We start from the raw sequence: 25,127 nt of genomic DNA on the forward strand, positions 1-25,127 counted from the left end.
GAATGAGCAGGGCACGGGGTGTTAGATCAGATGCTCTATGTGGATTCCCTTGGTCGTCTATCCTCATACCCTGGCAGGCGGGTCGCCATTTGCAAATGAAGACAATAGTTTGGACTCCTTAAATGTGTCTGAGGTCACACTGGAAAATGCATTGGGAATACACCTTAGATCTGTCTGTCTTCAAAGATGGTGTTCCTGTACTCTGTATACACCACCTTGGGTAAGTTTTAAGACAGGATCATGCTAGTTTTCTGCTGTAAAATGCAGCAATTATTTGTTGTTTTTGAAGTAAAGCCAGATTTGGGGGCTTGTTGTGAGGGCTCTTCGTCTTCTCTCTGCTCTCTCCTTTCCCAGCCTCATCTTTTCCTTCACTCCAGCGCACACACTGAGCTCCCGATATTTGGACTCCTTCACCTTTCCCTGCTCCCTGCACATTTAGTTTTCATATTTTCACTGGTCTGTAAATGTCATAGGTTTTCCGGGTATATTTTCTGCCAATTCTGCTTCCCTTCCTGGCCCTTTGATTTCAGTCTTTCAAAAGGTGGTCCATTTTTTGGTGCCTCCTCCATCTCATCTGGGTAAGCTGCTTTTTTCCCAGTTCCTATGATGCCACCTCATAGTCCCCATCACAACACTAGTCACCTTGCGCTGTGTGTATCCCTCACTGAACTGTGCTCAGGACTAGGGATGCATTTTACTTACCTTCCTATCCCCTGTGTTTGGCTCTAATCTGCTGTTGGAGGGCTCTGTACATGCTTATACAAATGAATGAAAGTTCTGCATGTTTGAGTCTTTATCTTTTTTGCACCTTATAATAATTTCTGAAGGGGAGAAGGAGCACTAAACCCTTCTCAGTGCTCTAGATGTAGGTAATTTATACAAATACCTGTGTGACATTCTTTTAGGGGACATGCTGAAAGGCTAGCTTCCCAAAGAGAAATAACTTCTTTGATACAGAATAAAAGAGAAGGGGAATTATTTTAAAATGCATTTGAGTGTAAAGGTGACGAATGGCCAACTCTTCTGAACCACATCTGATTTAGCATAATAACTCAATCTGCTAGAAAAAGAGTAAAGGGTGATCTTCAGGGATGAGAGAGGTACGTTTTAGCTGTGTTGATAGACGGCTGGGTTGAGCTGGGAAGCTACCCTGGAGATATTTGAGAAAACCTAAGGAAGAAAATGTGCAATAAAAAAGTCAATGAAACTTTAGATAGTAGCTCAAGGCCAGGCACTTGGCTTTTTGCCCTTTAGTTCTGTGTGTCTCTGTGTTTGTGTCTCCATTTGAAAAGAAGAAAAAAAAAGTGTGAGAGAATTTGAAGCTAAGAAGGAAAAGGTGAACTAGAACAGTGAGTTAGAAAGATAGAAATGGAGAAATGAGAAAAAACAAGAACAGACAACAACAACAACAAACACAACGACCAAAAAGTGGTGAGATCATGATAAAAGTACTCAGAGAGGGGCAGGAAGGCACGCTGAAGATTGTAGGGCAGAAAGAAAGAGGGATTCCATTCAAACATGGCTCCTGTTCCTGCATCTTGCCTTAGCTTTACAGTTTTAACTGAACAGTGGGAGGTAAATGGATGGAATAAAAGATGTTGCCAGTTACATTCACGGAGCCAGAAGACACACGTGCCCAATGACAAGGCAGAAGCATTTCTTGGAATAGGAGATGAATGCAAGGGTGAACTGAGATGGAATAAAGATGGGTCCTGTGGACTCTCACTTTAGGGTCTAGTGGGTGTTTAGAAGCTGAGGTCTGTGGATTTTCTCAAAGAAATGAAGAATTAACATTGTGTGGTTCAGGAAAAAAATAGAATTCAAGAATAAGATGAATTTTCCAAGTGTCCTCAAGTGTAGGGAACATTCTTGTTATGTAGAATTAGTGAAGAACTTTACTGGACTAATAATGTGAGGAACAGTAGCAGCATATTGGCATACACAGATTTAACAATATTATTCGTAGGTAGCATACGTCATGGGATTTCAGAAGATGAGGTCAGGAAACAGTATTTTAAGATTGTTGCAGAATTTTAGGGAATTAAGAATTTCATTTAAACATGTAAAAAGCCCCCCGCCTCTTTTTCCCTAGTTACAATATAAGGAGATTTGGTGTAATCACAGTTTTGTGGTGTTTTAGAAGAAAAAAAATTAGTATTTTTTTTCCCTGTGAAGTGAAGGAAGCATCAAGGAAGGTTTTGAGCTACTTTATGTGTCAGACATAATAACATATGTAAGTTTAAGTACAGTATTGAAAGCTACTGTTGCCCTTTGGCGATGGAGTATTTTGCTGTGCATTTTGATAAGGTACTTAGCTTTCCATTTGGCGGTGGGCAGAAAGTCTCTCTTCTCTAAACTGTAGGAGGCTTTGGCGGCTGTTCTTTCAGGGCTGCCTTGTAGATTAGAAATTAAGGTCTAGGGAATATGAAGGGGGCCATACTCTAAGAACCTAAATCCCAGAGACCACATTTTGAATACATTGACAGCGGACTTGGAGTCAGCACTTAAACTTGGTTTGAAAGAGTGGTAAAAATCAAGTTTATACCCACCTCATTTCTCCCCTCATCTGCAGAAAGGGAGTCCTGGGAAGTTGCCTTGTTTTTTCCACCCTTACTATATTATTAACAGTGTTCATAAAAATAAGAAAGTAAGTGGTGACACAAAGCTGTCTGCTTTAAGTGATTATGTGATCGTGTGTATGTGTGTGTTTCCTTAATGTGGAGGTTAATTGGACTGGATTAAGGACTATCTGGAGAGTTGGTAAAGTGCTGCTTTTGGGTGTTTCTGTGAAGGTGCTTCCAGAAGAGAATGGCACGTGAATCTAGGTGGACTAAGTTTAACCTGCCAGGGACCCAGAAAGAAGAAAAACAGAGAAAAGGCATATTTGTGTCTCTGTCTTCTGAGGCTGGGGTACACTTTTGTACTGCTCTTGGACGCCTGTCTAAGCTCTTTGGACTTTGGACTCCAAGACTCACACCAAATATACACCCTATGAGTTCAGTCTCTCTGAAGAAACTGAATAAAGTATGTGGGATTCTGACCGTGGAAATATACAGGGAAGCGTTCCCCTGGTGAGCAAACTCCGGGGGGTAACAGGCACCCTGTTTCCCACCTTAGAACGCCTTGCAATCTCTCTTAGCATCTAGTAATATAGCTAATAAATGTGCAAAGTCTAGCTGGTAGGGCAATGCCCTGAGAAGCCTCTATGTTTGAGCTTCGTCAAGCCTCGACCTTGATTGCAGGCACATAGCTCCTGGGAATAAAGGAAGTTGCTTGCTAAATAACTACAATGTTTCATCAAGCTCCTGGATCTGTCCGCCTAACAGTACTTCCAACAGTAGGCTTCCTTGAGAACTGCACAAAGTTCCTAACATTGCATATTGTAACTGTGGAATGTAACTGCAGAATAAGCAACCTTACTGGTACTCTAAACAATAATGTAGTTATGGTACTAATGACCTAATGTAACTTATTGGTATAAATGAAAAGTGGCCTCTCAGCCACTCTGCCACTCTTCTGCCCCTGCACCTTGTCTCTGTGTCTCCCTTTGTTATTATTATTCCTTACAAAAGTATCTATGTAATATTTAATGTGTGTGAAAACAAAGGGATTATTTTAGAATGGAAATGCTTAAAATGTCCAAATATTTCCCCTGTTCCTTTGGGAAGCTCCTGACTGCTGGGTAAGCTGATAGAAAAGTAAGTTTTAGCTAAATAGCTGGGTTTTCTTCTCTTCACTAACAAAGCCCAAGTCTAGATTCAAGTCTAGGGCTGGACTTCAAAGATGAGAAGGATGGATGTTTATAGTAGCTCATTTCACAAGAGCTAAGATATATAACCAACCTAGGTACCCTTCAACAAATGAATGGATAAAAAAGTGTGGTATATATACATAATGGAATATTACTCATCCTTAAAGAAGAATGAAATCATGACATTTGCTGGTAAATGGATAGAATTGAAGACTATTATACTAAGTAAAATAAGCCAATCCCAAATAACCAACCAAAGGCCAAATGTTCTCTCTGATATGTGGATGGTAACACATAATGAAGGTGGGGGAGGAAGAATAGAAGTTCAATGGGTTACCCAAAGGGGACTGAAGGGAAAAGGGGATGGGAATAAGAAAGACAGGAGAATGAATTGAATGTAAGTTCCCTATGTTCATATATGAATACATGACCAGTGAAACTCCACACCATGTACAACCACAACAATGGGAATTTATACTCCATGTATGTATGATATGTCAAAAAATATTCTACTGTCATGTGTAACTAAAAAGAAGAAATAAAAAAATGTAAGAAAAGAACATTGTCATTTTCAATATGGTAAGAGGCAGTGGTGAAGAACATTTAGGGAACCTCTTCAAACAATGGTCAAGAAGTGCTTAGGCAATTTGGTCTATTTCTTTACTGTGTTTCTTTTTTAAAACACAGATCACCTTTATTACATATGAGCTTTTGAAAGTCATGCAGTATCTTCTTTAGTTTTGCATAAGCAGTGCTTACCACAATCTTTGCCCGTGTGCATACTTAAGACAACTATTAGATACAACTCATGCCCAGTCCTAAAAAGAGGAAGTTGGAGACAGACCTGAATGCTTCACAATTTGTTCTTCATCACACAGAAGACCTCAGCCTCTTGGAAAGCCAATCTCACCTCCACCCTACACACCTCAAGAGAGGAACAGTCTCTCCACTAAGCCTCACACAAAGCATGCACAGTTGCTTTCCAGGGACACTGGTAAACCTGGATCAGTCCTGGAGGGAAGTGGCCGACAGAAGCCCACAAAGGCAGATGGAGAAATATTAGAGATCCCATGTCACCAGGTGGCCTTATGTCTCCATGTGTGAGACTTGATATTCCAGAAATTCTTGGAGATTGTATTAGTCGGTTTTTCATTACCACACTAAACATCTGAGACAATCAACTTAGAAAGAGAAAAGTTTTACTTTGGCCCACAGTTTTGGAGGCTTAGTCCATGGTTAGCTGGACCCATCAGTTTTAGACCTGCAGTGTGTGTGTGTGTGTGTGTGTGTGTGTGTGTGTGTGTGTGTGTTGAGGCAGGAGGAGCAGCATATCATGGTGGAGCACCTGGTATAGCAAAACCATTGACCTCACAACCAAATGCAAACAGAGAGAGACAAGGGAACAGGGTCCTATAATCCCTGCTGAGGGCACCCCCAATAACTTAAAATCTGCTAGACCCCTCTTCTTCAAGGTTCTATCACCTCCCAATAGCACTAAGCTGGGTACCAAGCCTTTAAAACATTGCGCCTTTGGGGACCTTAAACATCCAAACTTAAGTAGAGGTGGATGAAGTTTTAATGAGGTTGATGTTTATAAGAGCAGGAACCTGAGATAAATGGATTATGCTATTAACATAATTGCTTTTACTTGTGAATTTTGAGGTCTAGGGAAACTTTTTGATACTCTCTAATCTACTTTTACTTGGACTTCCTTGGTGTTAAACCTGCCTTATAGCATAAAGTCAGAGAAACTTTCAAAGGACACATAAGGTTAAGCCTGGGTTATAAAAAGATTAATACTGGTACCACATATTGATACTAACTGGATTATCTTCTCCTAATTATAGTATCTTGGCTTCTGATTTACTTGGCCTCATTGACCTGGGTCAAATAGCCTTGTTAATGAGGAAGGTTCTTGTTATTAAATCCCTTATGTTCTTGCTTAGCATCTGCTTTTTTTTAATAGTTGCTGTTTTCTGATACACTAATACCACTAATTATAATATTGAATGTTAATAGCATTAAAACAAGTTAATCGATTCACATACATTGATTTGTGTGCAAACTGTTGATAGAAGACATTAACAGAAGAGTATGGAATTTTATATTTAGGGAAATTTGATCTTATGTACATCTAGTTTATAAAATAAATGGCTGCTAAATAATTGTTTGCTTATAAGAAATTTCTTCGTAGTATTTTAAATGTTGATTACCAAATATATTAAAAATTTAATTCAAAAGTGTTTATTTTATAGAGTCCTCTATGATAAAATAACCTCTAATTCTTATGTAATCAGTCAGAGATAGAACAAAAGCAATCTTAAACATTTTTAAACAATTTATATTTTGAAAATACATTAGGAAATGTTACTTTCTGTACTGTAAAAGCATGAAATTTTTGACTCTGAAGTGTGGTTTATGACTATTATTTTAATTATGGCAGTTTGAAAAAAAATCACCACAAACATATACATTGCTTATACATTCAAAAACAGTAATATATTTAAATATATGCCTATTAATATCTAGCACTTATAAATCAATTTCACAAATTGTAGAAAATCTAAACAAATAAATAAATATGCTCTAGCCCGATTAAAAAGTCTAAATGTAATAATAATTTCAATTTTTTTGAAATTAATCTCAAAAAGAAATGGTATGAAATAAAGACTACACAACTTTTCATCAAGTATGATAAGTTATTGTTAAAATTTATTGCAAACAACAACTAAGAACATTTGAAAATTTGGAAAAAAAATCCTGGTGGGATGGGAGAGGGTGCCTATAAATAAAGATTTATTTTAACTAAAAAATCAGTGGAGGGCTGTGATGTAGCTCAGTGGCAGAGTGCTTGCTGAACAGTGTGAGATTAGATTCCCAGTACTACAAATAAAGAGAAAAGAAAAAGTAAACAATGGGTAGTCACACAGATCAATGAACCAGAAGAAAGTATAAAATCATTATAGATGTACATAGAATGAGAGAATTTTGTATATGATGAAATTTGCATTACAAGTAAGTCTATAAAAGTCAGATTATTGAATAAGTGGTAATAAGATAGCTAGGCACATACTTGAGAAAAATTATTATACCATAGCATATTTTAAAATTAATTTAAAGTGAGTTACATAAATGATTGCTAAAAATAAAGATAGTCATTCTAAAATGAAATATGGAAAGATAAATATATAGTTGTAGAATGTGGAAGTTCTTCCTAAGCATCAACTGAACATGAAAAACCAAAATGAAAAGGTCTAACTAACTTATTCCTACACACACACACACACACACACACACACACGAGTGTAAAAAAGCCAGCAAGGTTAAAATAATAAAACTGGAATGAGTGAAATACGAATAATATATACCAGAGATAAAGACTAATATCATTAATAGAGTTCTTAAGTGTAAGAAAAGTAAGAATGGAATACAAACGATAGATAAAAAAATTTCAAATAGGTAATAAATAAAAAGCCCATCAAACTCATTAATCAGAGAATTATAAATTAAAGCAATTGAATTTTATCTATATTCTTGCTTTTGTGGTATTGGGTTGTAAAAAAATACTATCACCTAATTGACAAGTGTGAGGAAAATGGGCCTTTATACTGCTCTTCAGTGTTATAAATGTATAAAGCCTTCTATTTGCCACATTCAAAAATATCTACCTTGAGAACTACATCCCACAGAAAAACTTACTATTCACCTGAGGTGGAATGAGATTGAATGTCCGGCCAAATTTTGTTCAGATACTTGGAGGGATGCTGAATGCACCAAAGGAGTGGTGGGGTGGGGGTGGGGGAGACTACTCACATAAGGAGATTTTCTGGGGAGCCAGGGCAGGCTCCCAGGCAGGTGTGATGTGGCTTAAGAGAGCAAAGAGGAGAGAGTGTGGTTTTCATTGTGGTTAACAGGTGGGACTGGGGGCATCAGGGAGTGGAGATTGGGCCTTCCCATCAGCTTCAGATATGAGGCAAGAGTGGAGGGGGTGGAGGTGGGAGGCTGGAGGCTGTCAGGACTCAAACATGAGATATAAATACAGACGGTTTGTTATACTGGCCTATCAGCCGGAGGCACATTTAATAGGTCAGCCACAAGAGTATTGTTTGAAACGGAAGGAAACATGGAAACAATGTAAAAAATTCCATGTGCAATATTATACAGAAGAAGCAATATAATGGTTCCAGTTTTCTCACAGACAGCAAAATCTATGAGTGCTCAAGTCCTTGATTAACAAAAGATGTGCAGCATTTGCATACAACATATTGTATGTTTTGATGTGAGATGATTTTCATGATAGGTTATTGAGTTCATGCACCACACACACACACACACACACACACACACACACACAGCTGGATCTCCTTATGGGTCTTCAGAAAAAACCAACTGTGTATAGAAATTATTTGAAAAATTTATGTTTGTTCTGAGTATGTGCAGACTCTTCTTGTTATTCCTTGGACAATACAGGAGAACAGCTATTTACACTGTAGTAGGTAATGTAAATAAAAATCTCCAGATGAGCAGAGGTAGGTGGGAGGGTGTGTGTAGGTAATATGCAAATGCTGCACGTCTTTTGTTAATCGAGGACTTGAGCACTCATAGATTTTGCTGTCTGTGAGGGAACTGGAACCAATCCCTCGTGGGCATCGAGGGAGCATTGTCTATGCATATGTGAAGGTAGGATCCTATTTACACAAAAAATAAAAATGCAATTGTTCTATGACTTTTTGTTGTGTGACTCATAAAAGATCAGAATCACTTAGCTTTACTTGGAGATGGTATGTGATTTAATGAAACACAAAACCTAGCATACAAAATCATGAAGGAATGGTTTCTATCTTCACCACAGCTGTTGAAGGAAACAGCAAAGTGCAGTGGAGAAGAGGAGATGTGAGCTGTGTTCACAGCAGGCAGCAAACAGAGTAAAGTTAGGGAATCCCAGTGATCTTAACCCGCTTTTCTCCTGACAGAGCAGTCACATGCTGACTCTGCTCTCCTTTGCCTACTCCTTCAGAGTCCCCCCAAACAATCAACAAATGGGCGAAAGACCTGAACAGACACTTCTCAAAAGAGGACATACAATCAATCAACAAATATATGAAAAAATGCTCATCATCTCCAGCAATCAGAGAAATGCAACTCAAAAGTACTCTAAGATATCATCTCACTCCAGTCAGAATGGCAGCTATTATAAAGACAAACAACAATAAGTGTTGGCTAGGATGTGGGAAAAAAGGTACACTCATACATTGCTGGTGGGACTGCAAATTGGTGCAGCCAATATGGAAAGCAGTATGGAGATTCCTTGGAAATCTGGGAATGGAACCACCATTTGACCCAGCTATTCCTCTCCTTGGACTATTCCCAAAGGACTTAAAAACAGCATACCATAGGGACACAGCCACATCAATGTTTATAGCAGCACAATTCACAATAGCTAAACTGTGGAGCCAACCTAGATGCCCTTCAGTGGATCAATGGATTAAAAAAATGTGCATATATACACAATGGAATATTACTCAGCAATAAAAGAGAATAAAATTATGGCATTTGCAGGTAAATGGATGTCACTGGAGAAGATAATGCTAAGTGAAGTTGACCAATCCCAAAAAACACAAATGCCAAATGTTTTCTCTGATATAAGGAGGCTGACTCATAGTGGGGTAGGGAGGGGGAGCATGGGAGGAATAGATGAATTCTAGATAGGGAAGAGGAGTGGGAGGGAAAGGGAGGGGGCAGGGGATTAGCAAGGATGGTGGAATGTGATGGACCTCTTTATCCAAAGTACATGTATGAAGACACGAATTGGGTGTCAACCAACTTTATATACAAACAGAGATATGAAAAGTTGTATATATGTGTAAAAAGAATGGTAATGCAAAAAACAAAACAAAGTGCCTGTATAAAGACATGAATTGATGTGAACATACTTTATATACAAAAATATGAAAAACTGTGTTCTATATGTGTAATAAGGATTATAATGCCTTCCGCTGTCATGTATTTAAAAAAATAAAATCAATTGAATAAAAAAAACCTCTGAGGTTCAGCCACCAGTCCTTTGTACATCTCTGGGAGCTTCTCCTTTTCTCTGTGTATTTTTTTTTTCCTTTTCCCATTCAGAAGTTTCTTTCTCTTCTCCACGTTAAAAGTCCGCTGCCTCCCTGACATCTCTCTCCTTCTTTCATGACTCCCACCACCCACATTTAGCTGCCATAATTTTTTGTCCCTTTTTAGATATTTTAAAGAAGTTCATAAGCAGAGTATATATACATATTTTTGCTTGAAATCTGCTTTACATTTTGTTTTTTTTTTTTGCAACTGTCTCATTAACTAGTCATGTCACATATGAAAACATATACTGCCATAAGGACAAGTCCAGAACCCTGTGAAATGCTCTCCAGTGGGAGCACGCTGCTCTTGAGAAAACTCCCCTCCATTTGTGTTTTAGAATTAGTTTAGGGGGGTTTGGAGAGTTCTTCAAGATATTTCTGTTACTTGGGGAAACCCTCAGTGGGAGGGCATCCCTGTCTATGGGCTCCATTCGGCAGTGAGCTTTGGCCCCTCTCCCTGGGCCGTTATGGTCTGGTGTGGTGGGTCACCATCTGGCTGAGTTGTGGAGGACTCTGCAACAGTATGAAAATTCCTTCAGGTCGACATACAGAAGTGGAGCAGTAATCCCAGGTATGTGCACTTCCGATGAGGATTTGTTGCTGTCATTGTTATTTTGTTTTTGATTTACCTATATAACATTGTCTTACTATTTTTTTTTTTCTAGCTCAACAGGGACAGGTCATTATTTGGAAAACATAAAATGCTATAAAATACTTGCATCAAACTTTGTTCTTTTCCCCTTAGGTATGTGTTTGAGATATAGTCTTATGGGATAGTGTTTACATTAAATTTGCACATTTAGGAGAAGAAGCCCCTTTTGAGGATTGACACTATGTACATATAGATATGTTTTGTTCCCCAAATTAACTGAAAATATGCACATGTAATTTTTCACTCCTAGTTATCATAATTGTTTATGTTATACACTATAGTTAGAGCTAACAACTTACCAAACTTTCCATTATAACACTGTTTTTCTAAGAATATAATTCAGTTTGGCATATTTTCCTCCAAGGCTGAAATGTAACTTATTGTACAAGCTATTAAGCCCAAGAGCAATCTTTGGGGAGAAAAATTAGTTTGACCATTTTTTTTTAACACCAAAAGGGAAAAATAAACATGAAAGACTTTTTTTTTTATTGCTATTCTTTTGCGACTTTAAAGAATGGCTTTGTTATAGTGTATGATTTATATATCCATATAGAAGACAAAAATAAAAAGGTTTTTTTAAACAAACATTGTCCTTTCTGAAATCAAATACTATAGAAGAAATTCATCCATAGTTGATAGCTGAAATCCTTCATCTGGATGCAGGAATAAAATGCTGATTTTATCATAAAATTAAACAGTTTGTGCAAATTTCAGGCAGTTCAAGGGTTGTTAATAATTACTTATAACCTGTATAAATTACCATATTAAACATCAGTAGGACCTTTGAAGTAAGTTTTGAATGTAGCTAAAAAATGACTATGTTCCAATATGATTTATTGTTAGCTTACCAGCCTTTTTTTTTTTTTTTTCGCTTTGTTTTTTAACCTGGTAGTGCTCTAACAGAAATTGCTTAGCTGAAATGGACTCAAGAAGATGTTCCATTCTTTTCTCAAGTTAAACATTCAGATCATTTAGTGACTGCTTAATACTTTGTGGGTTTTATTCTATCAACTACTACCCTTAAACATAATTAATAAATATTATTAATTTAAGGAATAAACTCATAAGCATAAAAATTGAAGCTATGAATAGCTGTTTTCCTGATTTAATCAACACCATGGAGATGTGGTTTTGAACTCGGGGTTATTTCAGTCTGAAGATGGTGAGCTTTCCTTTTTCTTTTACTTTAATCTTTCATTTACACTAATGTTCAATCTTGACTGGCTTTGTCAGAACTGGTGGGGAAACGAAGCCAGGCGGTCTGAGAAGAAACGGGGGCGCAGGGTTCCTTTTTCTTCTCTTCTGCACCTTCCACAATCTTTTCTTTTTTCCTTTCCAGAAACAGTATGCTTTTTGTTGTAGGAGAAAGCAGGGAACAATTTTGAATGCTCAGCAACAGAAACGGAGTAGGTGACTATTCTGGGACTCTTACTTTTGTTGATGTTATTTGTATCTTACACTTGCCTAAAATGATTAAAGGGATTTTTTCAGATTTCTCTTTCTGAATATATTCTGTGAGTAGAAACTATGATATAAAATGATGTTTCTAAGTTTTAAGGACACCTTGGTTTGAGAATAGAGGAACACTTTTCAATAGTGAATAAATTGACTTTGGGTATTCATTTATCCCCCCGGAGTCATTAATTCATTCACAAACATCTACTAAGTGCTTACTGGGTACCAGCCACTGTTCTGGGTTCTGGAGATTTGGCAGTGGAGCATTTCCATGGTCTCATTGGGCAATATAATGGGATCTATTGCGGTTAGGCATTCTTTGATTAAAGAGCTGTCTAAGAAAAATAGCCTTTCTTATTAGATTATAAACAGGATAGAAGTGAAGTCTTAGTTTTATAAAATTTTAAGTTGTAAAGATAGAATGAGAGGGATTAGCTTTGCGAATATTTACCTGACAAAAATTACACAAATAAAGAAGATGAGTAAAATGTTCCATTTCTTGTACCAGGCCCAGGTGGGCCTACAGAACAGTTTACTCACATTGGGACATCATCTGGAATTTAAAAAAAATTGTTTATTATCCTTTTAATATTTAAAAAAAAGAAGAACAAAAAGACTTAGAAAATGGTACCGTGAACAAGTTTTATCGTTTTTGTATTTTCTACTTGTCTTTATTTCTTATATTACTAAACTTCTGTGTTTTTGAGAAGTGGTGATCAGTGAATATATTGACCATCCTTTAAAAACAAGCTTTCTTCTTCACTTTGTCATGAGTTCATATTTACGTGAAATTGGTCTGTGTATTTTATTATTTTCATGAGAATATTATTCCAAAGGGGAGTAAAAAAAAAAAATCTATAAAGTACATGGAATTATCAGTCATAGTATCTGAGAAGTTTCTGCTAACTATGAAAATGAAATAGCTATCTGAATTGACACAGTATTAATTTTCTCCTATTTTAGAGCCTTTCTGAAGTTAATATATCTTTAAAAAAATATTTTTAGTTGTAGATGGACATTTCATTTTATTTATTTATTTTTATAAATAAATAAAATTAAACCCAGTGCCTCACACATCCTATGCAAGCGCTCTCCTACTGAGCTACAGCCCCAGTCCCTGAAGTTAATATATATTAATCTAAGTTATAGAATCTATTCAACTTGTGGAGAGTTTGTCTCCCTTTCGAGCCTCTTTGTACCTTTTTTTATGCAAATTTTTTAAAAATACTGAGTGTAAAATTAAATAAATTGATTTCATTAAAAAGAAAAAAAAGAAAAACAGTCTCATTCCTGGTGAAGTGACTGAGCAGGACTGAGCTGTGCATCTTCTGAGGCTTTCTGTGGCAGTACAGGAAGCCAGCATGTTCCAAAACCCAAGCATGAGAACTGGATGTCTCAGCCAAATAGCAGCTGGAACTGAATCCAAGACAGTGCTGCAGACACAAGCTGCTAGTCTTCCCTAATCTCCACCTCTGTGTGCCACCGTTCATGTCTATTCATCTTCTCTCTGTTTTGCACTTTTATCTTCCTACGGATTTTATCTGTCATCAGCATATTCTCTAATTCCCCCGCCCCCAAATACTCCAAGTCATTGCAACTTCTCTTTTTTTGACTAGTGGCTTTAAACTATAGCTCTGGCTGCTAATCTGTACTGCCAATTAAATTTCCATAAGATAAAAAGGATTGGTTCAATGAATTAGATCTTCATTCTGCTTAGGAAGGGCTATAAGGAATATTTTCTGCCTCAAGTCTACCCACCAGCCCACCCCTTTGATGCTTTGGCATCTTTCTAATGGTGGCCCACTCATGTGTTTATCTCTGGGGCACGGAAGTGAGAGATCCTGCTACAATACAGAAGGTCATTCTTCAGAAAATTTGGGAAGGGCCTTGGGCTTGTTTGTGACCATGATTGTTTGGTATATAAGAAAAGGGTTTTTTTTCTAGATTTTAATGGAGGGAAGATTTAAAAATTTAGTCAAATATTTGGTCAGTCCTGTGAAAAAATCATCATCGTCGTCTTGTGCTGTAAGGTAGAGGTCATTGAAATTTGTTCTTTTGTTTCTGATAACCTGTTCAATACACTGCAGCATCTAGTTTTTTTGTACACATTCATATGCATATGTCTAAGTTTTTTTTTTCTCAAAATTTTCTTATGACAGTTTTGAATTTGACTATTTCAAAACTGTCATTTGAGTGATTCTGGGAAGGTACCTAAGTATTTCTAGAGAACTGTTCAACCTTTTGAAATTCTATGATTATGATGATATGGAGAAATAGTCCTGATTTCCCTTCTAATAAAAATAGGTAAGGAAGGATAGGGCCCAACTTTAGGAATACCATTATCAGTCTGGAACGTTCTTCATCAGGCTCACTGAATGGGAGATTCATTCTGAAGAGCAGCTGTTTCTGGTCACCCCATCTTATTGTATTTTCATTTATCTTTTTCCTTGCTTTTGTAGTTTGTAGTTTCCTTTTTATTTATCAGTTTGCACGCTCATTTATGTACCTACCATTAGAGTGTGAACAATGACGACTGGACTCTCAATGGTCCAGTGAGTCAGTCCAGCCCCAGCTGAGTACCTGGCATAGAAAAGCTCGTAGTGAATATTAGTTGGGTGAATGAATTGAAGGACCAATGCTAAATGAAAAGAAGATTGATTCAGACACATATTCCCAGGGATTCAGGAGCAACCGGAGGTGGAAACAGACAATTGAGTGAGAGACAAAAGCCATGATGTTGTCTCTTCTTGTACCTGCTCCTCACCAAAAGCCCCCACCATTTTTCACATTTCTTCTAAGCCATTGGAAAGTACCTCTCATGACATAGGTGCCAAAATTTATCAGCTGCTTTTAGGACATGAAGTCAGATTTCCTGGCAATGATTACAAAGCCCTACATAGGCAAAATTTTTGGTTAAATTCCCTTTCAAGGACAAGGAAGAACTCCTGCCTCACCTTTTACATTCTGTAAGGAGATGTTTTTGTAGGATTTTAATATACAAGAAGAGAACATCCTCTGCCAAGCTCTCCCCAGTCATGCAATACAGCTAATGATCTTTTAAAGTAATATTTAGAATTTATATTTTCTTTTATTTGATTTATTAAACACTAAATGCCTAGTGCATGCTTAGAACTGTGCACAAAATTTATTGTTATTTCTTATTAAAATCAGTCAAATCATTTCAGTATTATTTAGGAGAATAGAGAATTAAGTCTCAAATGGATGGTATGTGGATTAAAAAAAAAAAAAATCAGAGGTCCACATGGGTTTGGTGTCACATGCCTACAATCTCAGTTATCTAGGAGGTTAAAGTATTTGCAAGTTCCAGGCCAGCCTCAGGAATTTAAGGAGACCCTCAGGAACTTAGCAAGACAGTTTCAAAGTAAAAAATAAATAAATAAAAAAAGACTGGAGATGTAGCTCAGTGATAAAATGCCCCTGGGTTCAATCCCTAGAGCCAAAAGAAAAAAGGGAAAAAGAGAGGGAGGGAGAAAGGGAGGGAGGGAGGGAGGGAGGGAGAGAGAGAGAGAGAGAAAAAGAGACAGAGAGAGAGAGAGAGAGAGAGAGACCCCAAAGGGTCGATATAGATTACAGTTGTTAGTTGTTACAATAGGATTTATTTAGACTGAAGCTCCCTCTATTCCTTAGTTAGGAGGAGTGAAGCAGAGGATGGATTCCTCCTGTAATGTGGATGTGAGGATCTTCATTGAATCCTACAGCTACTCCTGACTCCAGCCACGTAGTCCTAGAAAGACCCAAGGGGCTGATCTCTCTTGGTTTACCTGGCAGCTCAGATTGGCTAAATTTATGGCAATTTACCTTAATTTCCCTTTGCCCTCCCCCCTCATGCCCTAAAAATCCTTTGTCACTCCATCCTTGTCTCTGCTAGAAGCAAGGAAAAGGAGGTTGACCTGTACAATGTAAAGTGGGGAGAAGCCCCCCAACTGTGCTCAACATGAAACACAACCAGAGAGCAATCCCCAGGGGAGCACAATGCTCAGGTTTGATTCAGTGGCCAGACTCTGGCTGTCCTTCCCCACCAGGGATTCTGTGTTTTGTCAGTGTTAAAGAAGTCACTGACACCTACGGCTTCTTCCTGTAACCAATCCTGTTCCTTTGCTTACTCTTCTGCTGTCATTTAACCAGCACTGTTTTGTTTCTTTACTGTCACACATCAGATTCCATATCCCACTTCCAATCTGGCTGCATTCTTCAGCTACAAGGTTCTTGGGTCCCATGTCCTTCCTTCCAGCTGGAGTTACTAGGATCTGGTACATCCACTTCCAGAAAATGGTTCCTAAGCCATCTACTTTCAAGCAGGAGAATGTTGATCGTGTGAGAAGGTGACATCTCTTGGGTACCTCACTATATTACTAGGCAACTAGTTGTATTTTTAAATTATCATTTTATATCAATTATTTTATTATTATTTATTTATTTTCTAGAATAAATCTTCTAAATTAATTTCACTTTGTTTAAGAAACTTGGACAACAGGACATGTGGGGAAAGTCATCTACGAGGGCGTGTATCTGTACATTCAATATACATGCACACACATACTTTCACCCATATAAGGATTCTGACATTGTGATAACTTGAAAAAAATTAGATAAATTATATAGCTTTAAAAGAGTTCTGTGCACTTAAATTCTTCAACGGTAAAATATTTTCTGGTGTTTTCATTATACACTCTTTGAAAGTGATTTGGTTCTCTTGGAAATTCTTTGGCCTATTTGTTTATCAGTTTGACAAGAAGTAGATGACTTTTTTTTATAATCATAAACAAATTTGAAACTGTATATGAACAATGGTAAGTCATAAGAAAGACCCACTGCTCATTTCTCCTTTCCTCAAGAAGGAATTAAGTCAATAAATTCCACACTATTGATTTGAGCAGGATGGTATTTTAAAGCTGTGTGTATACGATGTGCATGACCATGTTCATATATTTGCCTTCAGGTTATTGAACAACCAAAGTGACAGTTTAATGTTTCTGCTTGAAAGATAGAGTTATAAAATATTGCACTAATTCACAAAGAGTAGAAGAATTTAACTCATTTTTTCCCCCAAGTCAATAAAAGCATACTTGACAAAAAAGAACTTGAAATGACTTTAAACACTTAGTTGACTAGGTAACTTAATTAAATCATCTTTTTTTACATAGACCCGGTTTATTTATTTGTAATAATGATCATAGCAAACCCTTGACTGATTGCAAGTTGATTATTGTAACTAACACTTTCTAACATTTGCTTTAGTGACCAATTTGAGATGACCGTTGGGTAGTAATATAATGAAGATAATGATCCAAAAACATGTGATCAGAAAATATCTGTTTTAGTGGTCATGAGACTTTGTCCCATATGAAGTTCCAATTTATGTACTCCTTCATAAATCTCTGGGTGCCTTTCTCATTGACAATCCTTTTATTCTTTCGTAAATCATCTGCATCTTGGTTAGTAAAACCAGAAATGGTTCTAAGAAATCTCAAAAGAGAACAAATTTGTAAAAAAAAAAATCACATCTGTCAAATATTAAAGACAAATATGAGTGTTTTGACAAATTCCATTCACTATTACTCCAAATTTATCTAAACTAATTTGGATCTGGACAAAATCTAAATCTAAATTTACTTTGTCATTTCTGATTTTTTGGCATGTTGGGGTTCATTGTCCGAAACAAAATGTATGCATTTTGAACAAAGATGGAGGCTTCTATGTGCCTTTAACAAAGTCGAAAAGTAAAGCCAATCTAAATTTTATTTTTACACATTGCTTTGAAAGTGTGTTTAAATTTATGGAAATAGAAACAATCTTATGAATTGATTCCATTGTGTTAATAGTTTAAAGTGTCAATACTATCAAATGGTATAGTCAATTATCAACCAGGAAGGCATAAAATTCCTATGAAGGCGATTTAGCTAGGAAGCCAGAGAAACCTAGTTGATACCCATGGCATGATCTGACCTTGAACTCCTGTTCCCCAAGGCTCTGTTCCACTGAGGCTGCCCTGAGTTGTCAAATGCACCCAGCATGAGAAAGGACTGCCTTACTATCTTTTCCTTAGATAATTTTAAGGATAAATCTGTAACCAAACCTTGTATGAACCTTGTTTTAAAATTTCTACTTAAACTTTTAATTCATCGTCATGACCAGCTTGGCTTTGTACTTCAGAATAACTTCTATTTTGAGAGTTGAAATTTCAAGACCTCTACTGACACTTTTAGCACCGTCCCCCACCACCGTAGCCTTGGCAAAATCTTATCCTTAGTCATGGGGAGTCTTGGTGGGCCTTGTTTCAGTAGCTTGATGTCTCTATCCTTACGTGATGCTTTCGTTTGGCTAAAGGATCACCTCTTCTTTCTCTGACCATGTTCCCTCATTGTAACCCCCTGTTCCAATCATGAAGTCTTCATACTTCAGAAAGATTCCATGACTCAAGTCCTACATCTCTGGAACAGCATAGGACCCTTAACAGAATCTTCCCACCACAGTGCTTTAGCAGTCAAACATCTGTTTCTGTTTTCTAGAATATTCCTGATTTCAACTATGCCTGAGAGTCAGTTATTACTCTCAACATTCTTTCTAGGGGAAGGGTAAATGATATGATAGCAGTGAATTTATTTCAGTGTCTCAGTGCACATCTTTTCTCTTCCTTATGTCTTATCCAGCACAAGTTGCTGTTGGTGGTCAGAGACCCAGGATTACAGAGGCGCTACCATTTTGTGATACCAGCAATTTAAAAAGTGGATCACTGTGATGGGAGGAGAGAGTGTGGACAACCCACATCATCATATGTGCCTCAAACTAGAAGTGGCACACTTCACTCCCACACATAGGACATTGTCCAGAATGGTCTTGTACCTCCTGCTAACTGCAAGAGGACTGGGACATGTTACCATGGATATTGGTGACTAATGAATGCTTCTGCCCTTTCACCCTGACTCTGTGCTTCCCACGGGAGGGTGATCTTCCAGTATCCTGCCATTCGTAGTTGTTGCTTCTACTGTGCTTTTATTTGGCTAAAGGATCACCCTTCTAAAGGGCTGCTACTTTTTGTTTGTTATCTCTTTGGGGCTCCAGCTCATCATGGACAAAAGCCTGTGCCATGCCTGTCTGTATTTGTTCTGTAATTATCAGTTACCTATGAAAATAATTTACATTTATAGATTTGTATCTGAGCCCAGTATTTAAACCTTAAGAATCCTAAACACTAATTTCAATAATCATTTATATTTGCTAACGGTAAAAAAGAAGTCAGCACTGACTGCATCCATCCTTAAGGTCCTTACTGGTGAGACAGATGTGTCACCTGGTCCTGTGGCTCACTTAGGACGTTTTCATTATTCCGCACTCCTAGGCTGGCAGGCTCTTCAGCACTTACACCAGCAGACTTACAGGTTAAATAGTTTCTAATGGGGAGTGCCAAGTTTTGATGTTTGTCAGTGTGGCAGTGATGGATTCGACATGAGGGAGACTCATTAAAATGGAGCCGTGGTCTTCAATCAGCTGTCAGGTCTGCAGCATGCGTGGCAAAACCTGAAATGTCATCTGGGCTTGGCTGAGTTTCTGATGGATTGGATTGCCCCACAGTGGAGCCAAGGTACCTGGTTTTCACATGGCCCTGGAAGCCATCGATCATTCCAAATGAATGCTGTATATACTACTCAACAAAATTTGGGGATAGAATCACTGCTAGCAAAGTTATGGCCAATTTGGTCAGTTAGAGACATGATCCGATAAAGACAGCAGTGACCATGAGGATGAATATCTTCATCATCAAAGCCACAAACATTTTGGAATGATGCCCAACTCATCAAACTTCAGATTGGCTAACAAGAACTACACAGGAAGGCAGTAATAGCAATATTTACTAGCTCTAAATCTTAAATACAGTTTTTTTCAAGACATGAAAATAGTTGCTTAAATTTTCCCAAAGACTATTCCAGTATTCCTGTTGGAGCTGCTGGTCTAGGAATTTGTGTGTCTTCCATCTGTCTAGCACCTGCGTCTAATTATTCTTTGTGGTATATCAGCATTGCTTTAGTGTCTGAGGTTATATCGTAACATCTGATTTAGAGATCTTTGTTGACAATTCTAGGGCTATTAATAAAAACAAAGGTGATATTTTTTATACCCTTTGTCATAAAATTTTATTTTCCTCTCTTTATGTTTATTTCTCATCGTACATATCCTTTCTTGGATGCCAAGAGGAAGTAAATACAGCTTTCTTCCAGATTTCAGAGATGGTAGCTTATAGAAAGCAAAAAGAAAGCATATAACTGGCAGTATTTATTGGAAATGTTATTTCTACATGGCAAAAAAATGATGTCAAATGGAGAGCAGTGAGAAAATCAAATGAAAAGATTCATTTTGAGCTTTAGAAAGACTTTATGTTTTTATTAAATCTCAAGGCTAGTACTAATTTATTTGTTTATTGTATTCTTAAAATAGGTTACATTCAATTATCTAAAACGTAAATTCTGACATTTGCTGTGGCTCCTTTATTTCAAAATAGTCAAGAAAGTAAGCAAGAAAATATTAAATTTATTAGATAAAAATTTATAAATTCACTTTTAACTTTCACACAGTGATTCAAGTTGACTAAAGAGAAAATAAATTGGTTTAATAAGCTCAACGAAATAAATATTTACTAAAAACTTTTAAACAGGAAAAACAGCAGCTAAACAAATTAAGGGCAAAAGAATTAATTTATGGATATCCACTGCTTTATGATGAATATAATTGTTTTCATTGTCTAAGATTATTTACAGTTCTCTGAAATTTAGAGCTTAAGTGGAATTTAATATAATTTTAGTAACTAAATGCAATTCTGTGTAGGTGTTTTACCTATGCATGAGATGAGGGTTATCATCGTTATTACTGAATTAGTTGTGCCAGAAAAAAAGACCATTTAAGATGTAGCATGCAATGCAGTCATCCACTGTACGCTCATTATTTAGCAAGTTCCTTATGAATTTATCAGTCTACTATCCAGGGACCTTTTATTTTATGTTCTTGAGTGAAATGCACAAGGTTGGAGAACAGGGTGTCATTTTTCAAAGAAGTGTGTGAGATTAATCGTATCATTTATGAAAGATTGATAAAAATGATTGTTGTCTGTTGTTATTTAGTTTAATTTTTACTTTTGAAGGGAAAAAATTGGTGCTTATTTTTTCCTTTTTTGGAGGTGCATTAGTTACCATGGTAACAATTGCATTGTCAGAAACAGAATTTCCAAAGACTCAAATGTATAATACAAACTTAATTTAAGCATTGGGTTAGAATGTATACCTTCTTAGTTAGAAATAAATACAATCATGTAGAAGCTGTTCTCTCATATGGAGCTGGGGCACTGGCCAGTGTAATCATCGCATCCTTATATATCTACGAATTCAAATCAAGGACCTAATTGGGACTTACAACAAGGGAATTTTATTTTAAGTTGCAAAAACTTTTCTTTAATGTACTACGACAAATTTAAATTCCTATTTTTTAAGCTGGCAAACATCAATATTTTCTTCTGACCGAAAATATGGCCAATTTCATTCATCCTCAGACATTTTTCTAAACCAAAAACCACTCTAGAATTGTAAGTGTCTGCATTGGCAAACTTCCCTTAGCTAGTGGAATTGAATCTAATTTATTCTTCATAGCTTGATTAGATATTTTGCTTTGTCAATAGTTGGGTGTTCATTAGTGAACTAAATAATTATGACCCTAGATTTAGCTTATGAAATATATGGAGTGGGTCTAAAAACAAACACGGATTTTTAAGTGAGATTCTTTTTTTTTTTTTTTCTTCAGATTCAGCTCATAAGCCAAAGTGTCCAGATGTCAGGAGGTTTCAGTAAACTATGATTTCTCAGATACATCAGTACAAAATTCACTTATTTCTCCTCCCTCCAGTGGCAGATGGACAGTAAAATGATTGATAACAACAAGTTGGAACATGTAACTTAGTGTGACAGTCAAAGAGAGCAGCACCCTAGAACTGGTTACAATTATCTGCCCGGTTGCAGCTGTATCCTATACCCATCCGTGGAATAGCAGCAGAGTTGATGTATTTCCTAGGGGGAGCTAGCACCAAGAGGGACAGGGGAGACGGCGATTTAAACACTATTAGTTTTTCCTTCCCCATTCATCAATCAAAAGAGTCTCATTACCTCCTTTGGGCCAGAGAGAATAAATATATGGTAGGACCATCTGGAGGAATATACCTCAAGTTGCATTCCCCTTAACAGCAGCTACATGTAATAAGTAAATCCAGCTTTGTCTGGTCTCTGTGATTTGTTTGATAACTTTCAACTTCCTATTCCACCAGCTCTCTATCCCACCACTGGGGAATCCTGACACCTTCTATTATGGTTTGGATCTGACAATGGAGCCATGCTTGGAGATGAAATGATCACATCCAGAGGGCTATAACCTCATCAGTAAATAGACTCCTGGGTAACTGGTAGGCAGGTGGGGCATGGCTGAAAGAAGCAGGTTACTGGGGGCACAGCCTTGTGTATTGTGTCTTGCCTCCGTCCTCCCCTCCCGACTCTCTCTCACTCTGTGCTTATTCACTGCCCAAAGCTGAGCAGCTCTCCTCCGCCACACCCTTCCACCATGACGTTCTGTCTCACCTCAGGCTCCGAGCAATGGAGCTAACCAACCATGGTCTGAGACCTCTGAAACCACGAACCCAAATAAACTTCATCCTCCAGTTGTTCTTGTCAGGTATTATGGTCCTAATGACAAAACGCTGATCAACACACCTTCCTCCAGGATTCTGCTTCCTAGTTCTTACCTGTCACCCTTCTATCACCATCTGATGTCTCTGTGGACTGAACTCCTTACCCTCTCTCACACTTCTCATTGTCTGTTCACATGACCAGCAGTCAGATGGCCACTTAGAGTTTTCTCTCTCTTCTCCCTGGACTCCCTCCACCTTGCCCTCCTCCGGAACAACTTTGTCAAGGACCTGTCTGGGATAACGCTCTATCTACAGTTTCTGCTCCTCTACTTGTAATGGGAAACACTCATGGAGAAGTCATTACCTATTGCCAATCAGTTAACTTGAATATAAATATTAACATTAATAATGGAACTAGTGATGAGGAATAAAATGCTGGTCTTCATTGAACCTTCATTATTTATCAGAAATCCCTTAGAGTATCTGGTTGGTTTCCCAATTTTAAAATTTTCATCTTACACAGTGAAGGTTGCACAACATTTTCCACTGTGCAAGAAACCACCCCCTACTCTTCACATTCCCCTAAATAATGACACCTTCTACTTTATGGAAAGCCTAAGACCCACCAATTTGGATGCTCGAATCTGCTCCCCTGTCTCTCAAGCTTTTCCTAGTGTTCTGGGAAGACTGTCTGTCACCTTGAGGCCAGCCCATCTCCCTGTGCCTGTCCTTTTGTCCTGTTCCATGTTTCCCTGGTGGCATCTTTCTTCTTGCTTTTCTGAATGGTGTCCCGTTCACTGGTTCTTCCCTCTGCCTGCAAACATGTTCAAAGATTCTGGTTTTACAAAGTTCCTTAGACTCTCTTGTTTTTCAAGAGACCTCTTTGTTCACTGACACATTGCCCAAGATTATTATTTTATACTTATTACCTCCCAACAGCTCACTCAGCCTCTGACCCTTAAAATTTGGACTTGGTTCAACCACTCCTTTAAAACACTTCTGGTTACAGGTAAATTCTAGATGCCACATTCAGTAGTTCCTTTCTTAACGCACCTTGAGCTTTTGAACCTAAGGATTACCTGTCATTAAAACCTTATTTTTTCCTGGGTTTCTACTTTTCTAGTGTTCTTGTCATCTCAATGAGGGAAATTTCCACCTTTTTCTCAGTCATTTTCTACTGTTACATACTTTCTAAAGTTAATCTTATGACTACTATGGGCTCAATAATAATCTTTTTAGATGTAGATCCTGAAGCCTGTTTTCTAATTCCCCAGTGGTCATTGGCACTTGATATTCTAACAATGTCTAAAGATCCACAAGTCTGGTTATTTCATCTCCTCTGCATGCATTTCTTCTGAATTCTGAGTTTATTACTGACTAGACTTTTCTTCCAGGTTTCCAGACCCTGTTTCTATTCACATTTATTCAGTTCCTATTGATCGACTTCCACCATGACTCTTGAGACCATCTTCTGTACTTATTCCCATTATGATTGCCCTTCTTCATGCCTCACTTTTCTGTAGCTTAGATTATTCAATATCTGCTTATCATGTCTCTTCAGTGCCTTCAAACTTCAATACACCTGTGAACACTGGATAAATCCCCCAAAGCAAAACTCTGCTTGTGCAGCAACTTGATGTTAAAATTGAAGCTTCGCCAAGGTGCTAGACCATAAGCAAATTTTCAAAGGAAATAGAGAATCAGTTTCATTTCACAACTCTGAAATTCTCTACCCATAAGGAAGATTTTGATGAGTTGAGAGATAAATACAGCTTGGAGATGTTGTTGAGCATGATATTATCGAAGAAAGCTGGGCTGTGAGTCCACCTTCCTGCAGGAGTAAAGATGGGGGCACCATCACTTCTAAAGAGCAGGGCTGTCTCGGGGCTATTCAGAGTGCTCCGTGACCCCTGCATCTGAAGAATTCTGCAGAATAGTGCCTGGTTCCTCAGAGAGAAAGCTAAATACCTGTTATAGCAGAGGAGAAGGCTGCACCCTGGATACCAGCACATGCCCATCCTGACAGTAATACCAATCAGGCATGGCTTGAAAAGGGGGTTCCACTCAGAGAGTTAATTGTTAGGGCTGGGGGGGGGTAGGGTAATGTGGTGGATACTGCTAGATAGAGACTGACCAGAGATGGGGAAAGACTAGTTGGAGTTTATTTGAGGCTACTTTAGACTTGTTGAAGGCAAAGTCTAGCTGCTATCAGATATGTTGTGGGCCCATGGGAGATTCTGGAGAAAAAAAGTCAAATATAAGTAGCTGCTAGTTCCAGAACTCACAAAGCCATTTCACAATTAGTGAACAAGGATAAATTCTGCCAGCCACCAAGTGTTAGATGCTTTAAAACACCAAGATCATTCTTTCTACTCCTTCCCTCTTTAACCTTAGCAGGATCAGAAATATCAGCCAGTAAATGGGGCTGAGGTCAATAGAATGGAAAGAAATGTCAGGCACGTGCTGCCTCAG

Source organism: Callospermophilus lateralis, chromosome 5 (genome assembly GCF_048772815.1).
Source record: "Callospermophilus lateralis isolate mCalLat2 chromosome 5, mCalLat2.hap1, whole genome shotgun sequence".
NCBI classification, from domain to species: domain Eukaryota; kingdom Metazoa; phylum Chordata; class Mammalia; order Rodentia; family Sciuridae; genus Callospermophilus; species Callospermophilus lateralis.